The following is a 26,619-nucleotide window of genomic DNA, read 5'->3' as shown; positions in this document are numbered from 1 at the left end:
GATTGGTTGATCAAAGCCTCCTCCTTCTCGGAAGCTCAAGCACACTTCCAGAAGACGTGCGTTCTCTTGAACAAGCTGGGGTTGCACATCAACATGTCCAAGTCGGTCCCGATTCCGGTACAGTGCATCCAGTACTTGGGGGCCTCCATCAATACGCTGTCAGCAAGCGTGTCTCCTTCGGAAGAGCGACGTTTATCACTCGTTCGGAAGGCTCAGGCTCTCATGAAAACTCCGTCTACGACTGTGAGGACGGTGTCTTCTCTACTGGGATCGATGGCCTCTTGCATCTTTCTCACTCCTCACGCACGGCTACAGATGAGACCTCTGCAGGAGTGCTTGGAGGATCAGTGGGACCAGAGGAGAGGTTCTTGGGACGACAGGATACGACTGTCTCTACATGCTCTTCAGTCTCTAAAGTGGTGGTGCTCGAAGGAGAATCTCCTCAGAGGCGTTCCCTTCCACAAGGACATTCCCACACAGACCATCGTGACGGATGCGTCTCTCCAAGGTTGGGGGGCGCATTCCGGAGACCTGCAAATTCAAGGGACGTGGTCCCCGACGGAGTCCACGTACCACATCAATTTCCTGGAACTGAGAGCTGTTCACTTGGCACTGAAGGCCTTTCATCCGTCCTTTCAGACCAACTCTCTGCTTGTTCAGACGGACAACACGACAACGATGTATTACCTCAACAAGCAGGGGGGCTCGAGATCGCGCACTCTGTCGCAGGAGGCGCAGGCGATCTGGCACTGGCTTCTGGCTCGAGGACTGTCGATGACGGCCACCCATCTGCCAGGTGTGCAGAATGTTCAGGCAGACGAACTGAGCAGAATCGTGCAGGAAAACCACGAATGGGTCATACACGACGAAGTACTAGGAGAAGTCTTCGCAAGGTGGGGAACTCCAGACGTAGATCTGTTTGCCACCGCCGAAAACAGCAAATGCCGAGGCTTCGCCTCCAGGTACTACCAGCCAGGGACGCTGGGGAACGCGTTATGGATCAACTGGTCGAACAGCTTTCTGTACGCTTTTCCACCAATTCCCCTGATTCCGGCGGTTCTCATCAAGCTGTCTCAATCCAGGGCGAGAATGATTCTGATTGCCCCGGAATGGCCCAGACAGTGGTGGTTCACGGACCTGCTTCACCGATCTCTCCTTCCTCACATGAAGCTGCCGTGCAGGCCGGACCTTCTCACGAAGTTCGGGGGGCGGATGGTGCACCCCAACCTCTCGTCTTTGAGTTTGGCGGCATGGCTCCTGAAATAGTGCAATATGGCCATCTGAATCTCCCAGAGGATTGTATGGGCATACTGAAGGAGGCTAAGCGACCTTCCACTAGGACTTCCTATGCTTACAAGTGGAAGAGGTTTTGCATCTGGTGCAAGTCTAAGAACTATGACCCTACGTCATGCAAGGAAGATGTCATCCTTCCATATCTGCTTCATCTGGCGCAGTCTGGCCTTAATGTCCATTCCATTAAGGTTCATCTGGCTGCTTTGACTGCCTACAGGAAAGGCCCTTCACAGACTTCCTTTTTCCAGATCCCTGTGATCAAAGATTTTTTGGAAGGCTTGAAGAAAGTGTTCCCTCCTGTCAGGCTTCCTTCGCCTTCATGGGACTTGAATGTGGTGCTGTCCAGATTGATGAAGGAGCCTTTTGAACCCATTCATAAGGCTTCGTTGCAGCACCTGTCCTGGAAGGCGGCGTTCCTCGTGGCCATTACATCGGCCCGCAGGGTGAGTGAGATTCAGGCATTGTGTTGCCAAGAACCTTATACTGTATTTCATAATGCTAAAGTTGTTATGCGTACTCACCCTAAGTTTCTTCCCAAGGTTGTTTCTGATTTTCATATCAATCAGACTATCACTTTGCCTACGTTCTTTCAGAATCCTTCATCTCCGGCGGAAAGGTCTTTACATTCCCTGGATGTGCGGAGGGTGCTGAAGTTTTATCTTGATAAGACTAAAGATATTCGTAGGTCAGACCAATTGTTCATCAATTATGGCTCAGTCAGGACGGGTCTTGCTACCTCTAAACAGTCCATCTCTAGGTGGATTGTGTCCTGCATTCAGTTGTGTTACTGCAAAGCTAATAAGACCTTAGGGGGCAAACCTAAGGCTCATTCCACCAGGGGCAAGGCTGCTACGACAGCTATGCTCCGTAATGTTCCCATTGCAGAGATCTGCAAGGCGGCCACTTGGAAGTCGGTCCATACCTTTGCTAAGCATTACTGCCTGGACACTGATGCCAGGGCAGACGCTCAGGTTGGGCAGGCTTCGCTGCGGAATCTGTTCGCACAGTAGTGGCGTTATTTTATTCTCCACCGCCGCTTGGTGTGGGGATGGGCTTGCCATTCTATTCACTAGATTATGACTATACACAGAGATCCCCTACTACAGAAGGAGTAGTTTCTGTCCTGTAACTCCAGTTCTGTAGTAGGGGTATCTCTGTTATAGTCATAAGCGCCCTCCCGCCTCCCCGGTGGAGTGTTGTTCATGATCATAATGCTACAGGTCTGGCGTTTTCTGCGCCTTCAAAAAGAACTGAGGCTAAGTTGGACCTGCTATGCATTCTGGGATACTGAGAGAAGGTTCTGGAAGGTTCCTTAAAGGCACAGTATCCTAATTAAGCCACATAATGGCAGCCTATGGGGCTTGTCTGTCCAGGTTCTTCTCTCTATCATTCCTGAGGGATTTTGCTGTTAAGCAAGGGAAATCTGTACAGGCTTTGCTGTTTTGTGGATTTTATGGTGGAATTTCTAGTTGAAGTACTGGACAGTGTAGCCTTTTTGGCTGCATTATCTGTCTTTAAATTCTCTCTTAAGTGTCTATGCATTTTCTGCATTTTTTGACACTGTAAGAGATTATTTTTGATTGCTCCGGGGTCCACGCACATGGGCGGGACTATTCACTAGATTATGACTATAACAGAGATACCCCTACTACAGAACTGGAGTTACAGGACAGAAACTACTCCTTCAATAGGTCATCTTCCCCACCTAGAGTAGTCTTAAACAGAAGAGGTTTTATTGTTTGCTAATGCTGCAAAGCAGCCGCCATTAGAGAAAATGATCAGCTATTAGGGTTTTCCTCTGTGCAATGCCTTTTAGTGTAACATTTTATATCATGTGACTGTGTAATTGGACACATTATGGCATTACAGCCCACTGCAGAGGGCTATAAGTATCATAAAAGGCCGTCTACCTGAATTATATGCCAGAGCTGGGACCGAGGTCGAATACGGCAATGAGAGACTTTAATGTATAGCCGATGCAAAAGGGCTATGATGCTATTAGAATGCTCCACTCACTGAGGATAGAATGTTTCCATAATGCTATTAGAATGTTCCACTCACTGAGGATAGAATGTTTAAGTTAACCAGAAAGAATTAGAAAGACAAATTTTGGAATAATTAAGCAGGAGGCTATGCCAGCCATTATTGGCCTTCTGTCACATCATTGGCGGCCAACATTCCACTGGTTAAATGTTATTTCCATTATTAAGTACCTCCTTGGAGACACAAATGGTATTGAATGTTACTACAACAGTATAAATAGGTTAGGTAAAAGCTTTTATCTGTCCCTATTCCTAGGAGGTGTGAACCTAGTATAAACCTAACTAATAAGGAGGCTGACCATTGCCATTTGTGCAATTTTCATCCCATTAATGGTTTGGCCTCCTCTCCGGCTCCCTTAGACTGGCTGCAGGTGTGGGGAGCTGCAGAGATGCATAATAATGAATCTCTGATTTCCAGCAGATGTTCTGTCATCAAGGGGGCACTTATTAATGCCCGCTCTATGATCAAGCATAAGACAGACACTGCTTTAACCTTCACTACGCTTGATCTGGACTGCCTCTTTATTACTGAAACCTGGGCCAAGGAACACTCTGGTCCGACCTGACCGATGCTGTTTCCCCAGGCTATACCATCCTTAGACAAGACTGTCCCCGCAGAATGGGTGGCAGCCTAGCCCTTGTAGCTAAAGATTTCCTCAACTGTACCCTCACTCCGCTGGTGGGAGCTCCGGGATTGCCTCTTGAAGCGGACACTTTTTGCATTAAATCCGGAGGAGACTAGCTTTTCAGGTCTTTGGTCTATTGCCCTCCAGGGTCTAGGGCAAACTTTCTTGAAACATCGGGTGAAATTTTAGAACCCTATGCTATTATGACACATTATACAGTCCTTGGGGATTTCAACTTTCATCTTGATTGTAATCTGAGTACTGACTCAGCATACCTTCTTGACCTCATGACGTCCATGGATTTCGAGCAACTTATTCATTCCCCTACACATAGGGCCGGCCACACTCTGGACGGCATTTTTGTCAATCACAGCTGTCTTAAGGTCAAAACCGTTCTGCCTCTTAACTGAACTGACCACGGGCTGGTTGAGTTTGTTATCACCTTTCCCCCCCTGTACTAAAATCACGTCCAATCTGGCTTCCAAAAATAGCTTCAGTAGAAAATTGCAAAAGGTTACAGCCACGGACTGGAGGAAGGCTCTGACTTTAACCTCGGCCTGTAGTTCTAATAGCTATCCAATAACGGCTAAAGACTTCAGTGATTGGATTACCAATGCATTGGACACTGTCGCTCCTAATAAATGCTGCACCACTCAGAGAGCAAAACCTTTGGCCCTGTGGTTTTGTAATGAACTTCGAACTCTTAGGCAGCTCTGTCGCAAACAAGAACGGAAGTGGCGGGCAGCCCCCTCTTCACAAGAAAAATTGATAAAGAGGTCCTTGCTGAAGGATTATAAGCATGCCATCTTCCAGGCAAAATCCCAGTACTTTACTGATAAAATCAGGTCCGCTGATAATTCATCTAGCATGCTTTTTAAAATCATTAAAGAAATTACCGAACCCCCAGGAGCTCCACTCCTTAATCCTACTCAAGACTTCTGCGATGACATAGCTCTCCACTTTGAGCAGAAAGTCCTGAAAAATGTTCACGAATTTCCCTCCTCTGAGGAAATTAAGCCTACTAAGGGTGGCCCTCTTGCAGTCCTGCCTACTATGCCTAACTTGGCACTGTTCCTAGCTATTACAGTTCAGCGTATTATGGAACTCCTTCTTGGTCTTAAATCTGGGTCTCCTACTGATCCTTGTAGAGTTTCCGCACTTAAGCCGGTGCCCGATCTTATAGCAGAGTCTTTGTGTAAAATGTATAATAACATTATTTTATCCGGATATTATCTAGTCATTAGGAAAGAAGCCACTGTCTCACCCCTCCTTAAGAAACCTAATGCTGACCCCTTAGAATTAAAGAACTATAGACCTATTTCTCTTCTCCCCACCAATGCCAAAATGCTGGAAAATGTATTAATTCAGAACTCATGTAATTTATCGAAACACAAAACATTCTGGATAGCTTCCAGAATGGGTTCCGGGCAGAACACAGCACCGAGTACGCCTTGGTTGCAGCTTCTGACTGTATCCGCATGCAGGTCGATCAGGGCGGGTCAGCAGTGCTGGTCCTGCTCAAACTTTCGGCAGCATTTGACACCATATCCCCAGTTCGCATGATTCAGCAACGGCGGGATGTTGGTGTTACGGGGAAGGCCTTACAGCTCCTTCAATCTTTTATGCACGACAGGACTAACGTAGTCAGCTACAGCGGGTTCAAATCCAAATCCTTCAGTCTTCCTTGTGGGGTCCCCCAGGGCTCTTCGCTCTGCCATACTCTTTTCAATCTTTATGTGACCCCCTTGGCTTAACTGGTGAGATCTTTTGGCTTTCAAGTCCTTTCCTATGCGGACGATACGCAAATCATTATCTCAATCTCTGATGATTTGCAGCTGGGCGCTCAAAGGTTTAAAACCTGCATGACCAGCATAATACACTGGATGCAGGAAAACTCTTTTAAAATCAACACAGAGAAATCTGAAGTTCTGGTTTTTGGCACTCAGCCCTTAATCTGGTCTGCCGCCTGATGGCCTAATACATGTGGCCCTGTTCCGGTAACAACTGCCAAAAACCTAGGTGTTATTTTTGACAAGGGGCTGGCCTTCGATGCCCAGGTGAACCATACGATTAGCACCTGTTTTTACATCCGTAAAATGCTTAAGAAAGTGTTGCCTTACATTCCCCAAGAGTTTCATCGACCCACCATCATTGCCCTAGTCACCTCACGGCTTGACTACTGCAATGCCTTATATCTTAATATCAGTAAAGGCTCACTGAACAAACTGCAGGTTGTTCAAAACGCCGCTGCAAGACTTATTCTGAACATTCCCAAATATCACTCCATCAGTGAAGGAATTCGGAACTTACATTGGCTTCCGATTAGGAAGCGCATCACCTTTAAGGCTCTGAATTTGTTGTACAAGGCTATGCATGGTATTCAATCATCACACCTTGCAACCTTATTCCACTGGTACACCCCAGGCAGATCCTTGAGGTCTTCCACCCAGAAAAAGCTTGTCTTGCCTAGATTCTATGGTTCTAAATGGGGTGGTTGTTCTTTTTCTGTTGCGGCCGCCAAACTCTGGAACACTTTACCTCTCTCTATCACCTCGGCTAACTCACTTGTCTCCTTTAAAAAGATGTTGAAGACCTGGCTTTTTGCATCATAGTTGGTGATTGTATGCCTCCCTATCGTCCCGCTTAGCGCCTTGACACCTATTTGGTTTAGTGCGCTTTACAAATTTTATCCTATCCTATTTGCCACAAGGAACTCGGGCTCCGCTATATTACTGATTTGATTAGGTTAAGGCCTCTTTTACTGTGGCTATCTGTCTGGCAAAAATACTGAGGCTAGTCTATCTAGATCCATATCCATACTAATATAATAAAGAGAGAGCCCAAACCTTTGAGGCGGGTAATCTCAGGAACCAAAGCACCAATCACAACACCCAATACAGCGTTGGAAAGGGCAGTTGCAGCAGAAGGACATAGGCTATGCAGATGCCCACCATATACATTTAAAAGGTAAAAGAACCGTGCCAGCAAAGTAGTCCCTTGTGGGCGTGTCTGCGTTGTGCTGTGGGCGTGTGCTGGGGGCGTGACAAACGCTGGGGGCGTGTGGTACGTTCCGCCCTTCATGCCATGTCTCATATCGTGTGCTAATCCCACCCTGCTCCCTTTAAATACCCCTGCACCGCATAATCATAACCCATCCTTACTCCTTAAAATACCCCAACACCCTTAAACACTAACCCATCTTAACCCTATAAATATACCCTGTACCCAAAAACCCAAACCTATCCCTAAACCCTAAAAATACCCCTGTACCCCAAAACCCAAACCTAGCCCTGAACCCTATAAATACCCCTGTACCTCAAAACCCAAACCTACCCCTGAACCCAAAAAATACCCCTGTACCCCAAAACCCAAACCTAGCCCTGAACCCTAAAAATACCACTGTACCCCAAAACCCAAACCTACCCCTGAACCCTAAAATACCCCTGTACCCCAAAACCCAAACTTAGCCCTGAACACTCAAATACCCCTGTACCCCAAAACCCAAACCTACCCCTGAACCCTAAAAATACCCCTGTACCCCAAAACCCAAACCTAGCCCTGAACCCTAAAAATAACCCTGTACCCCAAAACCCAAACCTACCCCATAACCCTTAAATACCCCAAAACCCAAACCTACCCCTTAACCCTAAAAATACCCCTATACCCCAAAACCCAAACCTAGCCCTGAACCCTTAAAATACCCCTGTACCCCAAAACCCAAACCTACCCCTGAACCCTAAAAATACCCCTATACCCCAAAACCCAAACCTAGCCCTGAACCCTAAAAATACCCCTGTACCCCAAAACCCAAAACTATATCTGAACCCTTAAAATACCCAAACACCCCAAAACATATACCTCAGTATCCCAAAACATATACCCCTATACCCATACTTACCTTATCCAAACATTTTTTTTAAAACATGCTTTTACCATGCATGCATTTACAACGAATTTCGTTGTAAATGTATGCGTGGTAAAAGCATATAAAATGTAATGCCAGGCGTTATAATGGCATTGCGGAGTCATGGTACTTTCGTAATGAAAGTATGCGGAGTGATGGTATGCGGAAAGAAAGTTGCAGAATAATGGGTGTTTACCCTCCCCCGGTAAGTACATTGGTGGCACGGCGGCCCAAATCTCCAGCAACATACTCATATTTTTTCACCACCCATTTGAAAATTGCCCAGGTCTCTCTCATTGATGGCCAGCACCGACATACACTTTTAGACAGACCTCCCGCCACAAGTTCTAGAATTGCGAACTTTAGAGCTGGGGAGCTACGTTCGAATCTCGGCATCAGCTCAACATCCTGTGATTCCAGGCAAATCACTTTGTCTCCCCGTGCCTACCACAAATGAATGTGTTCTTCTGTAATGTAAATTGTGCTCATGCCATGTTGTCGAGTTCGCGCTATATAATATTGCAAGGAAAAATAAAGTAGGGAAACTCGAGTTCACACACTACTGAACGCGCACTCTTAAGTGCATCAGCAGTGCACTGTGAATCGGAGCGTTTCAGAGGCCTGTCACAGATAAGAAATGCTATCAAAACGAAATCCTCCAAAACAATATACTACTGGCCGGCAGCATTTCATACCCGGACAACGTCGGGACGGGCTGCTAGTATATTATAAATGATTGTCTCTCTCTGGATAGAGGTCTGTCAATTCCCTGGATCGCGTATGTGAAAGCTGAGTATATGAAAATTGGGTTACATTCCATTGGTTGGATTCTCTACTCAGTGCTAGCATGAATAGGAAAACTGCAGCTGGTGCATTCTTCGAGCGGGCTGGATCCCAGAGGATTATGAATGTGATAGGGAAGCCAAATGTGATTAGTTATCTGAACCGGTCAGAAACTGATAGCACCAACGATTATATTCAATGTGCACGTGGCTATTGGGAATGTTTTCCATCCGACTTTGTTCATAATCTTGAAGTCAAAGTGTGTCCCTGTGATGGTGTGTCCACCCCAATCTATGCTTCATTTTATGTTTTTTTGTAAATTTTATGCCATGTATACTAGCCAATTTGTAACCCCTTTTTTAAAAAAAAGAATTATATTGTTCTCATATTGAACGTAGACCTGTTTTTAGATTTGTATTGTTATCAACCAGTGAAGAGGCAGTTTTGCACATTGGGTCATTTTTATAATCGACTGTCCGTGCAAGGAGGTCCATGTTGTTTTAGCAATATACCATGCTGCTTATTGTACTGATATACACCAGTAATATGTTATGAGGACTAAACTTTGTATGTACTGCGAGCTGCTTTTATTGATGCTTTTTGTCTCCGAATAAAGTTTGAATTGAATGATTGTTACTACAACAGCAGAATATTGACCTTTGCCCAAAAAGAAATCATCGAAGATTTAATGCTTCCTTACTTAGGGCTGGATGTCAGTGGGTGATGTCCCTTTACTAATTTTAGAGAAATAAGGCCTTCTGCGTGTGCATGACAGAGATGGAGGAGAGGAATACGTCATTCTGACTGAAAAGTGGAGCCCCTGCCTCCCTTGCCACACCACCACAGCTAAACATGCAAAGCAGCAGAATGAAATGCTTTCAAAGTGGCCTCACAGGCACTTTTAAACCTCCCTTTCTCCCAGCAGCTTCAATTCTCTTTTTAGGTCTGGCCTAGAGACAGGTCTAGTTGTTTATTAGTCTCGTGTCATCAAAAAATAATAAAATATAGGAATCCATATATGTATACAGACATAAAGGAGTTTTGCCTCGGCGCTCTTCATCCATTAGTCTTTTCACTTGTCATTCGCATTTTGCTCCCACCCACCAGAGCATGCCTCATGTGACTCTCTTGCACTGTGATACCATTTAACTCATTTATAGCGCACATCCTCCTCAAAAGAAGTGCGCGTCAGTCCCAGGGCTGGTGGGACACTACACTAATTTGCCAAACTTTTTTTTCATTCCAGTCTTTATTCTTTTTCATTTTTTTCTACTTTTTGTGTGCATATCTTTATTGTTAGCATATCTTTTCAGGTAACAGCAATTCAAAGCCAATAGTCCCTTTTCTTTGCTCCTTCTGGATTTCACATTTTCCTTTGGTGTGCAGTAAAACTTAAAAGGGCTTTTATACCTGTTAAAAGTACACCTTGGGGGTCCCAGTAGTCAAAAAGTCAAGTACCGCTAACTTGTAGCAAGCATACCAGCATCACAGTGCAACAGAATATTTCTTATATTGCTTTTTTTGTCTGTCTTTGCATTGGGGCAGTTGTTGGTAAAATTCTGTTAATTTACCACCTAAAAAAAAGTAATTCCACAACTGAACAGACGAAGATTTAAATGAAATATGCCGTAACGTGAGATTTAGCTAGAGTGCACCTTTCCGCCCAATACATTGAAACTTCACATACATTAGCTTCTATTACACAAATGAAACCCACACAAAAGGGCTGACAGCCACGTTATGACCCTGCCATTAAAGTGTTTATGAGTTTATGATTGGGGCATAACTCAAAGTGCACGATAAGAAAAAGAACACACAAGTGACGCAGTCAGGGAGCAGGCGCTGAGGCGATTCCCACCCTCCTTAAACTACCAGTCTAACTTCCGGGAAACGGTCTGTGGGCGGTAACTTAATATAACCACAGAGGTGTGTATACCTGGGATTGATAAAGACGTCTCCACACGCCGAGGAAGGCAGCCGTCCGTCCAGTCACGTCCCCGCAGCTCGACAGGTTGTATGCCCGTTACCTTTAACACTCCGTGCATAAATAAGCGTAACATGTGTCAGCGCCTCGTCAGGGTAGTAAGCGCTGTATTAATGTAATTTCAAATGTTTGTAAAGCGCACGTTCACCCCGCAGGTCCTGTGTCTGAATAACAGGTCGTTAGTGTTACCGAGTCAGTGGTACTCATTTTATCGATCTGGGAAGGATGAAATGCTGAGTAAACCCTCTAACTTTGAAACTACGAGGATGGGGTGGGCCACGGACCACTGGTAGCCCACTGAGCCAACGGCTGCGTAATTAAACACAAACTCTTGTTTGGTACTGTTTAGCAAAATACGCGAAACTTCAACGGTTGAATAGCGACAAAGTAAATCAGGGTTAGTACATTTACAGTTCACATTCGGTAAGTTGCGAAAATGGAAAGAAGAAGAGATGGGGACAGGAGAAAGGGAAACAAGTTTGCAAAAAAGGCAGAAAGGGCTATCGACTGAAACGCGGAAAAAGAAGAGAGAGAAACGGAGCGTGGCAGAGAAACATGATAAAAGAAAGACCGCAACTAGGATGAGGAAAAGAGGCAGCGAGGGGGTAAATGAAATATGGATAAAAGCAAAGTTGGGTGAAAGGGAGATAAACCATTTCTATAATAATCACTATTTTTTTACAAGGGCGTAGCTTCAGGTTTTTGGGTGGGTCCCCTCCCCCCCTATAAATATCTTTTATGGCAACTAGTTGGGTGCAGCTGCTTTCAGCCGGGTATGGTGAAGGGTCTGTCTGATTTCGCCAAGCATTTTTACATAAACGCACACGCTCTCTTCCCTCTCTGCTTTGAAAGTCTTCCAAAATATTGGTTATTTTACAAAATTTGTTTTTCTCTTATTTACTGCTCCTGCCAATCCATATTCGTCTGCTTTATCACTGCCCCTTTCATGTGCCCTGGCAAATTAAGCTCGCTTGATTGATGGAAATGTTGTGTATGAGCGGGGCGTAGAGGTTTCACTAGATTTCACTAACTGTGCGCTTGGTTTGATGCCAGGTGCAGCGGGCACGTGGAGATTCGGGCGGGGGAAAGGTCGTTACGTTAATGACGCGCCTGTGTCGATGAGAGGCAGCTGGGGTGGTGCGCTGATTGCGGGGTTGCCTCATGGTTTCGTGGAGTGTGTGACCTTACTGTGACCTTGGGAGTGCCTGCGCCTGCATTGACTTTTAAATATACCGGGGAGACCCTCTGGCTAGCGCCCTAGGGAGTTAATGGAATATGAAGGTCAATTATGGTTAAGTGAAGAAAATGCCCTTCGTTTTGGACTAATTGATATTAAAGTGTAGAGGTGTGCCATGCATTAGCTCCACCAGGAGTATCAAATGTTCCTTCAAATGGCAGTGCTCTCATTCAGGTGTGGAAAAAAGCATTGGACGTTACTGTCAGACAAACAGAAAAAAACATTTGAACACATTGGGTTCAAGGAACAAAGTAAACCAAAGAACATAAACCTCGGTTGTCTTTTTGGCTGCTAGGCAATTAGATCTCACCTGACCATTAAATGTTTACATTAGATTACAATACGTTCAATGTTTGGCTTTCTGCTGACACTGCCAGCTCCCGTGTCTTTCCAGGACCGGTTTTGGACGGTGGGGAGCAGGTGCGTTTTATTACGTATAGTTTATAATTGTATTAGGTATGTGTTGTTATTTCAGTTTGTGCCCTGTTCACGGCTATGGTCATCGTTGCTGTGTTTGTGTATTTCTCCATCTACTAGTCCACTCGCTTGTTGCCCGTAAGATGATTTAGCGAGTGCGCGTGATGCTGGAGACTTGCCCATTCAAAGTGTGGTTTTCTGCTGACACTGCCAGCAGGAGTGACACTTACCGTGCTTTTCCACTGGAAAGTTTGGACTGTGGGGAGCAGAATACATTCGGTCTTTTTCTCGATCTAAAACGTCATTATTGAAGGTCTTGTACTGTACATATCTAAGTGATTTGGTTAGATTTGTATAGCTATTTGTGAACCAGGGTGCTTCGAGGCGCTTGGGGGAAACCTGAAGTGGGGATTTGGTGTTCCAGAATAGTGTAATTTGAATGCCCTAGGGGTGGAAACATGGCAGCAGTACTCGACAGGTATACCACCCTCCTTCTCTGAAGAGGAAGTTCAGATTTTATGCCCATCCAATGTTTGTCTTCTTGCTCTGACTGCCAGCAGGAGTGGTGATGATGGTGCATTTCCGGGGAAAGTCTCTGGAAGATTTACATATAACTCAAAGATAAACACTGAAACTGGGAAAACAGGACTTGGAGGCTTCGCAGACATGGAAGGAGAGGGTGTGCGAGGGGTGGCAGGCATGCATATGGAAGGAAATGGGGCAAAGGATGATGTAGTGTTGGAAAACAAATGTGTAACGTGGCTACTAAGGATGTGCTGATGTATACTTTCAAGTCAAACCTTTTTGTTTTTCAATCCATGGCTCCTGAATGTAAAGTCCCAGCGGGGTTCGGTTGCAGAGTATCTACTTGTGCTTTGGTTGGGCCACCGGTATACCGGAACATCCAGGGCAGGGTTCTGCAAAGTCGGTTCTGGAGAGATGCCAAATTTTTAGCATAACTACATTTATCTAAATGAGGATATGCTAAAAATCTGGCATCTTAAAAATCTGGCACAACGTGGCCCTCCAGGACCAACTTTGGAAAACCCTCCTCTAGAGGCATACATCTCTCAAAACCACTAATCCAATCCTGTCTTGAATGAGATTCTTCATACTCCAGCTTCTGACAGTGTCCATCTTGGCAGCCAGTAGGCCCCAACTTACACATGTTTTCGCACTGCTAGAAGTCGCTTTGTCCTCAATCAGGCCAAAAGAGCAATCTTATGACTGTTGGAGGTACCTGTAAAACTACGTAGTCTGTAACTCATGATCTGCATACAGGCATGAGAAGGATTTAATATACCTGCCACCCTCCATAATTCTAAATGTTAACACCCCAACTAGATCCTAGCCTGTCAAGCCTTAACAGTTGGCTACCTGCTTCAGCTGTGTACCCACCCACAGTGGTCTCTCTCTCATAATTTGGACCATTTGAATTATGCGATTTAGTGGCTGCCACGTTTTCTGCATAACTACGGATTTTCCACATTATTCATCATCTCCTCTATGATCTACAGATTTCACCAAAAAAGTGTTGTTTCTAGCTCAAACGCATCAAAGTTACTAATAACGTGGCAACATGTTGCCACGCGGTGGAAGGCCCTTTGCAAAGGATGACTGGTCACCTTTCTGTTGCTTATTGCTACAGTTAAATTGCTGCAGATTAATTTTTTAAAATAAATAAGTGCCAGTGCCCATTTTGGGAGGCTACTGCAACCTGCACCCTCCATTGTCGCTGTTCGCTCTGCCAATGACAGTACCAACACAACTACTAACCATCGCAGTTGTAGAAGCGCACTAATTCTGGCTAGTACAGTCTTAGTCTAGATATCCACATTTCTAGCCTTTAATTATTTCTTGTTTCCCTACCTTTTGATTTGTTTCCTCTCTTTAGTTCGTTTTTTTTTTATAAATTCACTGCTATACTCTACTTGCAGTGAGTATGAATATTTTGGGTGACTGGTTATTCCTTTATTTTGAGCACATTTTCACTACCCCAGTCACCTGTAGATTAGGTTCTTGGTCCTAATGAATTCCAGATCGTTAGCGACCATCATGGCAAGAAACGTTGTTCGACTGGCAACATTTCTATTGCCCCTATACCGCAAGCGGTCTCTAGCAGCTCTGCGACAGGCTTGGCATTGCAGGCTAAAGAACAGCAGCTTCCCATGCTGGAGGTTCACTCCGAAGAGTGACTGCGTAGCATTATAGGTTCAGCACTGCAGCGGTGTTGGAACAATTTTCAGAGTGGGGGTGCTGCCATTAATGCTATTTCACTGAAGTCCTAGGGATTATAAAAAATCCAAGCAGCACACAAAAATAAAGTGCAGCAAATGAGCCACGCCCATTCAGCAGGAGAGCAGAGAGGGTGTGGTATACAGCCAGTGGTGCATTGTGGAGCACTGGATAGGTAGCGGACTGTCCTTTACAGATTGGAGCACCTGTGAGGTACCACACTGTCATTATCAGAAAGCACATTTTCCATTGAAATGGCCTCTAAATTTACACCGGCATGCAGTTTTACTGGTAAAACTATATAACGCACACACAGTAATATGGGGAAATCCGGTTTCAGCAAATATTTATCTTTTGCGCATCATTAAGTGTCTTGATTTTGTTTTAATCCTATTAAAATCTTTGTTTCCCTCACACTTCAGTTCCCAAAAATGTGTGTATATTTGTGCTGATATATTTTGAAAATGGGTACATAGTTAATTTACAAGTATTTAAATGTTGTTGTTTGTTGGAATAAAACTGACATCCTGTATTCTTTCCTTTCACTGCCTGTACCCCAGTAATATTGCCAGGTACTTTGCCTTACACACAATCCTGTCACTTTGTAGTCCAAGAGATAATAGCAAACACCAGTTTCCAAATAAGCAACCGTTTGTCAGAAGACAACGCCTCACCTTTGACTTGTCTGTGATCGCAGCAAATGTGAGAAGATAAATACAAATCTGAAAGTTCCCTTTCTTGGCCCTCCCCTTCTGAAATCCAACATGGTTACATTGGGGGTGTTGCAGCCCCCACCCCATCCCCCTACTTCCAGGGCCTATGCTGCACCGTCTCTACACCCACGTGTACTCTCTACAGGGAACGAAATGTGCCAATCATGAAGTCCTAATGCTGCCTTTACACTATTTAACTCTTCAGATGTGCGAAGCCCGCATCCAGCATTTTGTGAGCTTTGCATTTTTATTTGTGATGTAGCGATTACAGGCATTGTCCTGCAAATACCGGTATGGAAAGTGCTGTTCCTTAAAAATGCTAGCACTTGCTGCGCACGAGATCTGTTAAAGTTTCAGAGAAAAATAATATTGCCAACAAGGCAATGAAAGTTCGGTTCTCGCATCACACATGCTTTCTTTTTTTATTGACTTGCGGCCCAGGCTACTCCGAAGAATTAAACACCCAGAAGAAACGACAGAAGAGGTTAAATACCCTCTTCTGGCGCAATTTCTGGCGTCATCTCTGCTGTCTCAGTCAGGGAGGAAGATAAGCCACAGGAAGATTTTTTTTCAAATCTAGACCAATATGTTTTTTGAAGTATTACAAAAATATGACTCGGATTTAAGTCAACCCCACATTTCCGGCTGATGGCTGCAAAGAAAATCAAGAAACTTTGGACCTTATTTAGTTTGGCAAATGTATACTCTGTTAAAACTTGACAGGCATCCCACTAGCCGTATTACAAGGGCCATGGACTACTATATTCTAGTCATAAGTACGGGTCACGCGCCATGTTTGTGATGGAGGACGGGTCACGCGCCATGTTTGTGATGGAGGACGGGTCACGCGCCATGTTTCTGATGGAGTGCTCCATCGGCCAAACTCTGAATACCGCCCTTATGTTAGATTTTACTTACCTATAAGTGGAAATATTTATAAATTTATTGAAACGGAATGGTGGTTTACGCTCAATAACAGAATGTTTCCCTGAAAGGTGATAGTACTCCTAAAACCATCTTACATAGGCATTGCTATACTTCTGGACTTTTGCTAAACCAAAAAGCTTCAAACTCGAAGATACATGGCTGGATATATTTACTGTCTCCCTTCTCCAGTCTCTCTGCCACACTCCTAAAACATCAACACTGCGTCGTCTGCGTACAAGAGGGCTGGAATAGAGCGACTGGCTACTAGGGGGAAGTCTTGGTTGTCTTTAAAAAGAGCCTCCCCCAGTCCATTTAGGTACAAGTTAAAAAGGAATGGGGCCAGGACGCAGCCTTGCCTAACACCGCTCCTAATCGGAAAAGCAGCAGAACGTTCGCCCTTCAGACCGCAGCGTATGTGGGCCTTGGCATCACTGTAAAAACGTTAAAGAAAATAAATATTTACATATTTAAATATCTTCCTCAAAATAACAACGACCTGTCACATCCTCACAACTGGAGAACTACTACTAGCCTTCTTTCTATGGCTAAACAAATAGAAAACTCTGTAGGATTTCAACTGAACAGTTATAACTCAGATCAGGTCTCAGCACATAAACAGCATCTCTCCATGTTGTCAGTGAGGGTGTCAAAATAATGGACATTGAGTCGTGTCTCATGGTACTTTTGAACCTCTCTAAGCCATTTGATATGTAGACAATAAGACATTCCCTAAAACCGTGCAAAAAAGGCTTGGCATTGAAGGTTCTGCACCAAAATGGTTCTGATCTTATCTCTCTGAAAGGAAGATGACAAAAACCCTACTGTCCGCAGTACCCTGACCCGCAGGGTGTCCCACAAGGATTCACCCTCGTCCCACTGCCTGGGAGTGACCTCCTAAAGACGTGGCGTTGGATACCATAAGTACGCTGATGACCCTCCGGCCTACTGTAGAGCACATTCATTTAAGCATGTCTCTTCTTGCTAAATACTTTGATCTGGTTATGGTTTGGAAGTCCTAAATTCAAAATGATGGACACTTTTAAAGTGTGGAGGATGGTGCACCAGCCCCCAGTGGCAGTGGAGACTTAAGCCCACAAACATCTTGTGTTGGAACACACACCCAGGGATTCTCACCTGCCTGATGGGGACATCTGTGTCTTCTGGGCACCTGGGTTTGCAGCTGATGCCCTGTAGGCAAAGCTGAATGCAGAACGGGCTCCATGTTTGTTTCACCCACTCAACATTTATTGCTTGGTTTACTGAAAAACTCCCAAAGCGGGAGTTTTTCAGCACAATAAAAAATATACAATGGCTCCTTGCATGGGACCATTTTTTGTTTTTCTCTCCCGAATCCGCCATCCAGCAGATTTAGCAGGGGAGATTCAGGCAGGGAAAATCGGTGATGGATTCCTTAAATTGGGTGATGCAAGCCAAGCACCGTTATGCTCTTGCATTCTGGTGATGAATGACCCACTAAGCATATTGCTACCAAGTCTTTCAAACAATCAGAGTGGGCTTGGACTCCAGAGGCGTAAATCTCTGTCACCTCATGTTATTGATTGTTTAGTGTGTCAATCCACCTTCCATAGAATGCTTGTATTGCATGAGGCCTATTTTACATCTTAAAAGCACACTGAACCATCACATTACATTATTTATCTAATGGATGCATTGCATACCCAAAACATTCTGTTTTGTTGTCTGCATAATGTTTGTATTGTTGTACCTGCATGTTTGGCAGGTATTGTTTATGATCATAAGTGGTTACCGATGCAAATATTATCCTATTGTACATACAGGTCACTGTAGGGCTTGTGCCCCTCAAAATGCAAAATAACCTAATAAAATTTGGATTATTTAAAAAAAACTATCTGTTTTGTATTGTTTTTGCACTGCGGCAGGCTTTTTATACTTTTAGTCAGGACATCTAATGCTAGTCAGACCTCCTGGACTTGTTAAAGACAGACAGTGTGGCTGACCATGGTTAGGCACCTCAGTTTCAAAGTTAATATAGAAGTCCTTGCTTTGTGCAAAGCGCTTCCGGAGCTTGCCACACGTATGCTCCACTGTTCAACAGATACCAGAAGTTTTGAAGAAATGGACTGTGCACCAAATAACGAGATTCAAAGAACTTCCAATGTCTCCAAAAATTGAGTCCTTTTATTTTTTCCAATCTTTAAAAAGCCTCAGCCAACGCGTTTCGTTCCATTGGAACTTCGTCAGGGCTATTAACCTGATGCGTGCGGGCGGAATTCCGCCCGTACGCTGGGAATCTGTAAAGTGCACTTTACATGACGAGCTGGGCTCGTCATGAGCGTGCGAGGAGGCTACCTCATGACGAGCCCAGCTCGTCATGAGCGTCGAAGGGGTTAAGCAGTCTTCCATACAAATGAAGGCAGTATTCCTTATCTTGAGATCATGGGTCAATGGCAGGTCTAGTGATGCCTCTTCAGAGGTCTTTCTATAAAAAGACGGGAAAGGTTATATCCAAACAATCAGCAGACATCCTGGGGGCCCAGAATCCTGGCACACATGCCTCTTATGTTCAAATATGAACTAAAGATGTGCTGTGGTTCGAGTTCGACTTCAAACAGTCCAAAACGCTGTTATGTCTAGTTTGACCCGTAACCCTCGGAGGACAGTAATAACCCTCAATCAAAAATCGAAATGGTGGCAGCACTGAAAGACTGCCGTCCGTCCTCAACTGGCAATGGAGCATATATAACCCCTAGTCTCAGTCAGCTGGACGACTCACCAGTCAAGTGGCCGTCGTCAAGATGCCAGCCGCCCCCTGAGGGAACTCGAAAACCATACATTCTGTTTTGTTGTCTGCATAATGTTTGTATTGTTGTACCTGCATGTTTGGCAGGTATTGTTTATTATCATAAAAGTGGTTACCGATGCAAATATTATCCTATTGTACAAACCGGTCACTGTAGGACTTGTGCCCCTCATAATGCAAAATAACCTAATAAAATTTGTTATTAAAAAAAACCGATACGTTTTGTATTGTTTTTGCACTGCCGCAGGCTTTTAAAATTTAGTCCGGACATATAATGCTAGTCAGACCTCCTGGACTTGTCAGTACTTGTTCTTCTTGGTGAATGTTTATGTACAGTGATTCGTCACCCGCATGGCCACATTATGGAAAACTAGGTAAAAAAAATACATTAAATTAACCATTAAATTAACCCACCCACAAATTATATTTGTGCCCCTCCCTTGACCGTGTTTATCAATGGAGAGATAATGTTATTGAGAAGTATTTTCTTGAAAAGCGCATTCAACAAAAGATATCGGCCGCAGGAGGCATTGGCCCACAGCTGTGAGGTAATCTCAAAATCAATACGGGCAGCATCACATTTTCCAGGAAGCACTAGTCGACCATAAGATGTACATGGACCTTCGACTGTTGTGGCTCCCGCACCCAGTGCTGATGAAATAAAACCCTGCACAGCATATTGAACACATTTTACAACCCACTGTGACGGAAAACGTAATGTCATCAAACACATTCGTGCTGCTGACTTGTACGTAAACCAGGCCGCTATTGATTCTGGCACTTCCAAGGCCCTGCCAATCAAAGTCCCTGTGGCTCATGACGTAAAGGGTGATGGCGCCATTTTGGGAGATTAACAGCTGTTTTGCCATTGATGTCCTGAAGAGGTCGGCAACCTTTTTGCAAACTGCGTCTTCCCCATATGTAGTTGCCTGATCATGTGATATTCTTGAAAATGAACTGCGATTATCCCACCGACCCTTGGCTGAGAAGGGGTTAACGGTCCCACTCTTAGCACCAACTTCTTGATTGTTTTCTCAGCCTCAGTTCTATGATGTACCAGAAGTCAATGGCACAGCTCCGCTTCTGAGCAACACGCGTTATTCCAACCAATCGGAGTCCTTCTGGGCTTGGTGTTCTCTTCTACAATCCTCAGGTGCCCTTTGCCAGCTGGAGCCTGTCCAGCCACCAGGTGGCAGCATTGGACGTTTGTCCACAGAGGGCAAGGCAGAACAACTAAGAGGCTAACCATGTACTACTCGATATATGAGATATGACCTTGAGCTCAAATAAAGTCAGGCTGTCTACCTGCCTGCTGTGAACCGCTGGGCAGCAGGAAGGATGGGTGTGCCTGAAGCCTGAGAAGACAGTAGTAAAGGGGTCAGGCATACAAATCACCATTAAGCCTGTCACTGCTGTGGGTGGTTTAAAAATCGGTCAGTCCCTCCCCTCATATCCTGAGTGAATGCTGTCCACGTGACAGTCTGCCACAGAGAGTAGTGAGCGTGTCCGGAGTGTCCGGAATGTCCGCGTGGGCTTCATCCTCCTGACACAGAGCCAGGAAGGTGACCTGGTGGGGATTACAGTTTGCACCCACAATTTGTAAACTCACCCCTGTACCCCCCCCTCTCCTGCGAATTCCTGAAGCAGCGTTTGACGGGTGTAAGTGTCTGTGGCCCTTTATCCAGTCCCTGGCCACGTGGAATACTGGAGCTTATTTACAAGGCCCTCCCGCCGCCGGTACGTCACTTTCTTCCGTATAAAAAGTGACGCACCGGCGGCGCAAGGGGCTTGTAAAATAAATCCCACTTTTGTATTGGATGGACAGAAAATGCTGCACGTGGACGCCCTTGCACGGCACATTTCTCCACTCGTGGCCAGTCACCCGCTGGTGCTAGACTGCACATGTTGCGTCACAGGGATGACCCTCTTTAGAAAAAGGCCAACGTGCTGCCCCTTCCAATTAGTGGCACCCAGAGGTACCGGGTACTCCATAAAATTCAGAACAAGTCAGTGAATCAGTAACCCTTACGGGCCTGCCTTGACTTAGCAAACAAAACTATTTCCAAAGGGCGCTTGCACCTCGTTGGAGACAATAAAATGGATTATAAAAATAATGAGACCACGGTACTTTTCCTCAGGTGCCTGGCTGTCGGTGGAACAGCTCTGCGAAGTTTAGTGCCTCTGCGGTCTTCAGACACATCTTCACTTCCTCTTTATGCATATATTTTAAGTTGACATTTTAGTGGAACGGGAAAACAATTGCTTCGGATCTAATATCTGCCCATGCTGCCTTGTTTGCCTCACTCACATAGACTTTAGCATCACAGGTCCTGGGTTTTCATTGTAATAAAAATCGTGAAGTTGGGGAGTTGTAGTCGTTTGTTTGTTTCAGTGAAACCAATTGCGATCAACAACTGGATTAGAATATAGTGTCCCTAATGGTTTTGAGTTCTTGTATGCCCTTTCGCGTTTGTTTACTGTGTTTTGTATAGTGTGCTCGCTTGTCATCTGTCATGCCAGCCAATTTGAGCGCTTCAAGGCGCTGGAAAAAGGAAGAGTAAAGAAGAGAGTAAACACTATTGATTTGGCGTGGAATTCAAAATTAGGGCAGTATAGGAGCTGATGACCGGTTAAAGTTTCAAAACAGAGATGCGAAGAGTGAGAGAATGGGGTATGTGAACAAAGTAAAGATGGATAGACTCAGTGAATACTGGTGAAGAAGGAAGTTAACCTTCTGTCACTTCAGCGTACTTAATGCACCTTTAACAACTTCCTAGGTCAGTGCCAATATTATGTGATAACGGTAGTACTGTCCCCAAAATATTTGCTTCCCATGCGTCCGCTGGAACTGCACCCAGAAACAAGATGACTCTTGCCTACTGGCTGTCGGCATTTATGTTCCAACAAGAAAAATATATCTTTATCCCTACGTCTTAATGCCCTCGTCATAGTGGCTCAGCCAGGAAGTAGGAGTGGTCATGACCTAAACCCACCCCTTAAGAATAGTAGAAGTCATGGCCAAGCCCACCTTTCGTCCTGATTTTGTTCCACTCTAATGACTTAGACCAGGAGGTTTGGAACATTATCCCTGCCGGGCATGGGGTCTACAACAGGTGACAGACATGATCTTGCCTTGCAGGGCTATGGTGAGATATGTCTGTGCAAGGAGGGAGCGCCACTCCCAAACAGAAGGCATGTGGGAGTCCTTCTGGTTGCGGGCCCATTCGTGCCCTTCCCTGTTGCTCGGAGGTTGGTGGAGCACAGCTGTGGTGTACCTTACTTGTGCAAACAGAGTTCTTCAAGGATGGGTTCTATGTCACTCTTCCATGTACTGTCACTGTGCGCGGTGTGACCGGTACTAGCTCTTTTATGGGTTTCTACATTTCCTGATTTGAGCACGCAATATGCATGCGTGAGGGGATTACTGTCACAAAGCTCCTTAAATTAGTTAGTGCACACTCCCCTACATTAATTTCCTTTCAACACCCTTTTAAGGGTATTTAAAGGAGGGCTGGGTTGGGTAAGACTTCTTTTAGACTAACAGGGTTATACCTTCTTGATTACTAACATTTAGCGATTACTTTCCTGGTTTTCCTCACATTTGATTTGCCATTATGGGTAAACGGCATAAGAAATCGCATGCATTTAGAATCCTTCTATGACAATTCAAGATCTAGGTTTCCGATTATAAAGAAATCCAGGAGAGCCTCTGACACTGAAGATACTTCTTTTACGGGAAGAGTTAAGAAAATAATCCTGCCGACTTTACTGGGTATCCAAGAAGGCCCTAAGAATCCAGACAAAAGATATATATTATCTCCTCTTCTGGAAGTGGTGGTGATGAGGAGGAGATGAAGTTATCCAAGTCTTCTGATCCAAAAGGCAAATACACTGATAAGGAGATTCTTCCTGAAATCCTCTCCAGAATACGATCTAGTATGACATGTCTTCTACTTCTACAGAACCTGTTCTACAAAAATGTATAACCTCAGTCTCCAGCCTTGCTCGTTCATCAGCCTATCTGGATGTAGTTCAAAGGAATGGAGAGATCCAGACAAGATCATTATGCATCACTTCATGTCTAAGCTTTATCCGTTGGAGGGTCTTGACAAGAAGTATCCTTAATCTGTGTGTCGATTCATTGGTTTCCAGTCTACTGGAGTGCACTTCGATGGCCATGGAAAGTATGATTATGAGGATGACTCCTCTGATTAAAAATAAAAAATAACTGATTCCGCGCTAAACAAGGATTATGCAGGGCCAATTTTAGACTTGCAGACTGGAATTTATGGTATCTATACGAATCAATAATGCATTTAGCTTTCAAGCAACTTTCCAAAGCTGTTAACGAGGGAGAAGGTTGTTCTGCTCCTAATGAGTCTGGAAAAACAAACTGAATTTTTATCCGACATTTATTTAGATGTTGTGAGAGCAGAAACTTTATCAGAAAGCGCAAAAATTACTGTGAAAAGAAATGTTTTTATAAGAGATTGGCACACTGATTATGCACAGCAAAATGCAGCCCAGTGAATACAATTGGAGGGGTTAAACTGTTTGATCCTGAATTAGAAGAGAAGCTTCATCGAATCTTCAAAGAGAAAAATACTCTAGCCCATGAGCTTTCAGACAGTTTTCCATCAGTTTAGATCCGTGTTCGGATCTAGCTACCAAACATCAATCGTTCAGGTGGAATCTGTGCTGCAGGTAGTGGGCCTGGGCAACCAAATAATATAATTCAAAGTGGGGCACTTCCAGTCCTCCCCCTTCCCATATGAGAGCGTGATAATATCCCACCTAATCTTAGGCTCACAATGCTCACCCACTCCGCCGGCCACATGCTCCCCCTTGTCTTCTCCTCAAGCCTGCATGTCTCCATCGGCCACACCACCGAACTCCTCTGGACCGACCACCGCTGCATCCACTTCGCCTTCCAGAAATCCACCACCGCACCCATCAGGTGTCCCGCCGCTGCTGGAGCAAAATCACCGAAGACCAACTACACGCAAACCTCACTCTCAGCCCACCCACCAGACCGTCCAACACAGACGCTGCCCACAGCCTCAGACGCTGGATCGAGGACTGTGCCAACACCCTCGCCCCGCTGAAGAACCCCCCCACAGAGATGACAGCAAGCCGGCCACATGCTCGCCCCTGTCTTCTCCTCAAGCCTGCACGTCATCCGCAACCACCACCACCTCATCAGGGCAGCCAAGAGGACCTCCTTCAAAGACCGCCTCAACAACAACGCACACAATAGCAAGGAGCTCTTCAACATCGTGAAGGAACTCTCCAACACCAACGACATCCCGCCGTCACAAGCCCTGTGCGACTAGCTCGGCACCTTCTTCCACTGCAAGATAGCAGACATCCACGACAGCTTCAACACCCAGACAGCCCCAACAGACCCTCCGCACACCATCGACCACGACCCTCTGCTAGCCTGGGCCAGCGTGAGCATCGATGACACCATCAAGACCATGCGCACAATCCACTCCGGCTCTCCGTCAGACCCATTCCTGCAACACGTCTCCAACAGAGCAAGCAGCTCCATCGCACCCCACCTGTGCAACGTCATCATTCTCTCCCTCAAGACAGTGACCTTCCCAGAGATCTGGAAATATGCCAAGATCGACGCCCTACTCAAAAAACCTGAGGCAGACCCAAGAGACCTCAAGAACGTCCGGCCCATCTCTCTGCTCCCCATCCCGGCCAAGGTCACCGAGAAAACCGCTAACCCGATACCTCAAAGAAAACAGAATCCTGGACCTTTCCCAGTCAGGGTTCGGCAGCAACCACAGCACCGAGACTGACCTCATCGCCGCCACCGATGTCATCAGGACCCTGCTGGACAACGGCGAGACCGCAGCACTCCTCCTCCTGGACCTCTCTGCCGCCTTCAACACAGTCTGCCACCGCACATTACGTGCACGCCTCCACGCCGCAGGGTTTCGGGACAAGTCTCTGGATTGGACTACCTCCTTCCTCTCTGGCAGAACCCAGACCGTCCGCCTCCCCACCCCCCCATTCCGTTTCAAAGCCTTGGAGATCTGCCACGTACCCCAGGGATCCTCCCTCAGCCAGACGCTGTTCAACATGTACATGGCCCCGCTCGCACACGCAGCACGACCTCAACATAATCTCCTACGCCGACGAAACTCAGCTGATCCTCTCCCTCACCAAGGAGCCCATCGCCGCCAAAGCCAACCTCCACGAAGGAATGAAGGCCGTCGCCGACTGGATGAAGACCAGCCGTCTGAAGCTGAACTCTGACAAGACGGAGGTCCTCATCCTCGGCTCCAACCCTTCAGCCTGGGATGACTCCTGGTGGCTGATGGCACCGGGGGCAGCCCCGACACCCACTGACCACACAAGCAACCTGGGAATCATCCTCGACTCAACGCTCTCAATGACCAAGCAAGTCCACGCAGTCTCCTCCTCCTGCTTCAACACCCTCCGCATGCTCAGCAAGATCTACAGATGGATCCAGACAGATACAAGAAATAGACAGTCACCCATGCCCTCGTCAGCAGCATATCGACTACGGAAACGCCCTCTATGCGGGAGCCCCGACCAAGCTCATCAAAAGACTACAAAGCATCCAAAACGCCTCGGCACGACTGATCCTCTACGTACCACGCCACAGCCACATCACCCCCCATCTGAGAAAGCGGCACTGGCTCCCCGTCAACAAGAGGATATCCTTCAAGCTCTTCACCCATGCACACAAGGCACTCCACAAGACTGGCCCAGCCTACCTCAACAGACGTCTCTCCTTCTACATCCCCAACCGCCAGCTACGCTCCGCCGACCTCTCACTCGCCACTGTCCCGCGCATCCGAAGAACATCCACCGGTGGGAGATCTTCTCCCACCTCGCTGCCAAGACATGGAACACCCTCCCACTGAGCTTACAACAGACCCAAGATCTGCTGACCTTCAGGAGGATACTCGAGACATGGCTGTTCGATCAATAGCACCCCCCCCCCTCCCAGCGCCTTGAGACCCTCACGGGTATGTAGTGCGCTTTACAAATGATTGATTGATTGAGGCGGTTTACTGCCCCACACCAGATTGAGCAATGTACTGCTAAGTGTCTGGAAAAATTGTTGCGTGAGTAGGATCAGTATGTTCACCAAGAGGTATAGAAGGCAGGGGAGCACCACCAATTTCAGGACTGCAATCCTTCCAGCAAGGAACAAGGGTAGTCTGATCCACAAATGTATCTGCGTCTGCAGCCACTCCAAGGGTGGAACACAGTTGAGATGAATAATCAATTCCCTATCTCTATAGCACTCCACCCCAGATATTTAACTGAGTCCATCATTCCCCGAGTTGGGGGTTCCAGGTCCACGGGAGTGGTGGACTCCTTAAGAGGGGAATAGCTCATATTTGGACTAGTTTATAGATCCAGAGTATCTTCCAAAAAATAACTATTTCATGGACTATGGAGGATATGTTCTCTGGCGGGTTTTTGACAAATAGTATAATGCCATCGGCATACATAGATAACAGAAGCCAGCAAGTGGGGAAGGTGAGCCTTCGGTGGAGATGTCGCTCCAACAAAACCCTTGCTGGGCTGTCCATTGCTAGGACGAATAGTAAGGGCTAAATGGTGTGTCCCTACCTGGTGCCACAATGTGTAGGGAAATGGTCTGATGTAAGACCATTGACCTGCAC

The 26,619-nt window shown here is 45.9% G+C and overlaps 1 protein-coding gene across 2 annotated transcripts in view; it reads left to right on the top strand.

The window, feature by feature from the left end:
* The window catches only part of PLAC8 (placenta associated 8), a 230,571-nt gene that overhangs the window by 138,560 nt on the left and 65,392 nt on the right, over positions 1-26,619 (top strand). The window contains exon 1 of one of the 2 annotated variants that reach the window (XM_078676191.1): positions 10,475-10,659. The exons of the other annotated variant lie outside the window; for it this stretch is intronic. The gene's annotated coding sequence lies outside the window, so the exon portion shown is untranslated. Of the gene's footprint in view, positions 1-10,474; positions 10,660-26,619 lie in introns of those variants that run through there. 2 annotated transcript variants of the gene reach the window in all.

Source organism: Lissotriton helveticus, chromosome 2_1 (assembly GCF_964261635.1).
Source record: "Lissotriton helveticus chromosome 2_1, aLisHel1.1, whole genome shotgun sequence".
NCBI lineage: Eukaryota > Metazoa > Chordata > Amphibia > Caudata > Salamandridae > Lissotriton > Lissotriton helveticus.
Note: the sequence above shows the minus strand (reverse complement) of the source record. Positions and strands in the feature narration are given on the sequence as shown.